Source organism: Etheostoma cragini, chromosome 9 (assembly GCF_013103735.1).
Source record: "Etheostoma cragini isolate CJK2018 chromosome 9, CSU_Ecrag_1.0, whole genome shotgun sequence".
Classification (NCBI taxonomy): Eukaryota; Metazoa; Chordata; class Actinopteri; order Perciformes; family Percidae; genus Etheostoma; species Etheostoma cragini.
The window spans coordinates 16,998,279-17,002,669 of record NC_048415.1 but is presented as its reverse complement, the minus strand read 5'-3'; the positions used below and the strand labels follow the sequence as shown (position 1 = coordinate 17,002,669).

The following is a 4,391-nucleotide window of genomic DNA, read 5'->3' as shown; positions in this document are numbered from 1 at the left end:
CACTCCATTAACAAAAAAAAAAAAAAAAAAAAAAGGCAACTCAATTACTTTTTCCCCATGTTTTCCAATCAGAAAACTTAACTATGCTCCTCCCAAGTTAAATGGTGAACATCTGGATGGTTTTCCATGCAACCCAGACCAATTGAAATAATTGTTTCATTTCATTATCATTTGCCCAATAAACACAGAAAGGGATTAACACATTTTTGTAAAAAAAAACAGAGTTCTTTTTCTAGGGCGTGTGCCCTATTAAGTGTCTGATGGGAGAGCATGCTCAAACTCAACACAACAACTCCAGACATGACATCTGGGTCAAGTATGAACCTGGCCCAGTAGAAAGGTTGGGATTATTATGCAAGACGTAACCACGACTGGAATGACAAATCGGTCTACCAAGAATACCTAACATGCTACTATGACAGGAACTTCCTCTTGGTAGCTTTAAACATGAACATGTGTTTAACAAAGCCCTAGTAAATATACTACTGCAATTTTCTAATCTGACTCATTTGACAGAGAGAAAGAGAAAACAATAGCCAGCTGTGCCAACATCTGAAACAGATCTATATTTTTACAATTTGTAATAACTGGTTAGTTTTTTCTAAATCTAACCTTTGGTCTGAAGTTCCAAATAAAACATGATGCAGCTTTTATAACCTTACTCAACAACAGGCAAAGTAGTAATTACAGGATCAGATAAAAAAAAATAAAAAAACCTAACCAGTCACTGATAGAACTAAAAACACACCTTAACATGTGGCCACCTCTCCAGGCATTCTGGTTAAAACACACAGCCATCTCCAGGCCATCAAGACTATTTCCAATGCCCACCCCGGTCAGCCACTACCACAAATGTAATATTATTCTGTCACTAAACTTTCCTTTGTGTCATTGCACTGTTCAGACAAGTTAAACCATGTTAGAGCTATTTACCAAGTTATTACACCCTAGTGTTGAATTTAACTTGTGCATAACCACCCTGGTTTTACTTCTTCATTTCTGTGGATTTGATATATTATTAAATAAGTGCATAGATTGTCCTTGGGCAAGCTGTTTAATCAAAACCTTCGACTATTGTTACAGCCACTAAAAAGCAGCTTTAAATGGTAAATTCACACTGAAGCACATGCTGTATTGCCAAATACTACTGCTGCGTTGGTTCATGTGGATTCAAACTTAAAGTTGAAATTCTGCCCACGGCCCAATCACCGACTTCCCAACTGCTGTTTTTAACGGGGGAAACTGCAAACCAGCGGTCAGTGTTAAAAGATAAGTCCACTCTAGACTAAACTGTCAGTTTGTGTGAAAAGTCAATTCAATCCAATGAAACAAAAATGCATAAGTGGGGGAGTGGATTGGAAGTTACACTAGACAAGCTGTATACTGTATGAAAGCAACACTGTCTCAAACTTAGTATCAAGGTGCAGCTGTAAAAGATACCGGTATCCTCAACTGAACCCCTACTGGCATTTGTAACTTCCTTAACATTATTCAACGGACAAAGCAAACATGGGCAGAGTTAACGGACAAGTAAGCAGGCAAAGAGTGACAGTTTGCGTTCAGGGAAGTCACCCACAAGTGACAAGGATCCTTTTAACACCAGCCTGGTTGGGAAATATGTGGTGAGGGAAACATGCACGACTAATATTTTCCGCTATCGAGCCCAGCACTTTGCTCCAGCTGCTCAGTAACCAACAGGACAAGACAACGCTCAACTGTGGGAAGTTTGACTGCTGCATGGACACACCCAGCTCAGCTTGCAAAAGCTTTCTTGGAGGAACAACCTGGTTTAAAGAGTTTTAGGGTTTAAGAGTGCATTAAGTCATTTCAACTGGCTGAAACCTGCCTTAAATTGGAGTCCTTCAGAGTGGGTGTTGACTTTGGAAGTTGAGGAAGTCAAAACAACACGCAACGCTGGAGTGGTAAAAGTCACAATGCTTGCTGACCTTGAGGCTCTTTGTCTCCATCCCACAGTCGGTAGTTATACAGCTAATGTTTACATGTCTACACAGAATAAGTGAGTCATAATCTGCCTTTGGAGGGCAACATCTGAGTTAGGGCTAGCCAGTACGAGAGAGGAGATCAGGGTCCCCTGCAACATATTTTGGACTTTTTTTTAATAATAAAAATTATTTCTTTAATTGTTTTCAATGTGCAAACAGTTTATTGACGCATTGCACAAACAAGTGTTTTAATTCAAAAGTGGCCATGTACACGGTGTCATCTTAGCACGACATGCGTCGGCTGTAAAAATGAAGTACTTGTATCTGGATCATATTCTGATGTCAATGGAACTAACTTTTGTGGTAAAACAATTACAGCCTCACAGTATTCTTTCCAGTGCCTCAACCGGGCAACTCTTTATCATTGTGCCAATCTGATGGCCTTATTCTGCTTTATGGTGAATCATGCAAAAGTTGAAAGAGCTGATGGGATTACATGTTACTGGAATTGCACCTACGATTTCATGTGACCAATAAAACTGATTGATTAATTCATTGTGCATTGTAAAAAATTGGGTGCGGTTGGTTCTGTCTTTCTCCCAGAATGGTGAAATCAAACAAGAGTTTGACATGGCTAATACTGTTGCACCCAATAAACGAGGTGTGTGACAACATTATCGAGAATGTTATCTTTATGATGATGTATGAAAAAATGAATATTGACTCATGGATTTGGAATCACTTGGTCGAAAGTTCAACTCCACCTCTTATTCAAATGAGTTCACTGTTTTTCACTGGAACAAAATACTACAGTCTAAAAAAACAAACAAAAAAAAGCCTGTATGCTATATAACTTATGAAGTAGATAGTGTTTAACACAGTCAAATCACATGAAATGTAGCCTGGGACATAGAAAAATACTCAGCTAAAACATTTAAAAACTAATCTAAAGAAACACCAGTCTTAAAAACTATTTTGCTTGCAAGATAACGGGACCCATTTTCAAATACAGTATGTGTCTCTCTGACATTACACGAGTCAAACTGGGCCCACCATGAGCTGAAAACAAGCTGCTAGGGATGTACCTCTGGCTCAGATGCTGCTTTGTGAAATCGAGGCTGAACCGTTAGATAGTTATCGTTATACCATTTGGCCAGCAGGATAAGTTTTACTTGTGATCCACTCGTCTGAAACTACATGTGCTAATTCATGACCTAGTTGTTAAACAAGCATCCACACATCTTTGAGTTATCTTTATCACTTCCAATCATTGACATCATTACCATCTGCCTTCAAAGTGCAGAGTAACAATAGCCACTGAGCAGAGGCTGTCAATGTGCTCTTTGTCCACAGCACAGGTGCAAGTGATGAGAAGCAGACCGATACAGAACCACCCATAGCCAAAACAGCTAAACTACTTGGTGTGCAAATGTAATCACCAAACTACACAGGGGGTACACTTTTGGGCGCAACACCTTCGTGCACAAGGTCATAGGTGACTCGCGCCCACTCAACAAAACGCATCCAAAATCTATTCTTTATTTACAGCAAACTAGTCTACGTCTAAACTAATCTTATTATTAATAAAAAAAACACATGTTAACCCACATGAGTGAATGTAATTTGAATATGACGTTACGGAAATTGGCAATGCTCAAATGAATAAATAAACACACCATGAAGTAAAACCTCGTTGCGTACACATTGCAAACTGTTAAATTACTATAGATGAAAACTGTTAGAAAGTACTCACTTGAAATTAACGTGCGAAAACTGTCGAAATCCGGCTGATAACTTCGACCAGCGACAGCGTGAAGTCAGCTCTGCTTCCTCTTCCTTTCCGCTTAAATCTCTCGACGCAACCCCTTTGATGAAGCTGGAAAAAGGTGGAGTCATCTCTGTATTGCTGTGAGTTGGTCGCCTAATATGGACGTAACAGACTCACTGTATCCAATGTCAATCATCACCAATACAAAATCCCCGGCAGCTTCATTCTAACAGACTAAGCTTTTTAAGTGGCTTCCTCCTTCCTCTTCCTAATTGAATCTTCCTGTGACCAGTTGTGCTGCTCCTGATGGGAGTGGATATCTAAACTCTGGTACACATCCACACTCCATTTTGGTCTTTGATGTAAAGAGTGCAAAAACGCAGAAGTAAGTATAGATGGCATGCCATCATATTACCACCAAAATAGGCACATATAAAAACCTAAGTATTAAACAAAAATGTCCATAACCATACCACTTGCAACAAAATAATAAGCTAAAAGCACACCTGAGCAAGGCCTATTGGCCCCCACCTTTTATACGTTTTTGTTTAGATTTTATTTTCCACCAGGCACACTGAACAGGATATTTAAAAAATATATACATATACACTACCGTTCAAAAGTTTGGGGTCACATTGAAATGTCCTTATTTTTGAAGGAAAAGCACTGTACTTTTCAAT

The 4,391-nt window shown here is 39.1% G+C and overlaps 1 protein-coding gene across 1 annotated transcript in view; it reads right to left on the bottom strand.

Moving 5' to 3' along the window:
- elovl1b (ELOVL fatty acid elongase 1b) overlaps positions 1-3,946 on the bottom strand; it is a 14,929-nt gene extending 10,983 nt beyond the window's left edge. The window contains exon 1 of the mRNA XM_034881407.1: positions 3,697-3,946. The gene's annotated coding sequence lies outside the window, so the exon portion shown is untranslated. The remainder of the gene's footprint in view (positions 1-3,696) is intronic.
- Between the last annotated feature and the right edge of the window lie 445 nt (positions 3,947-4,391).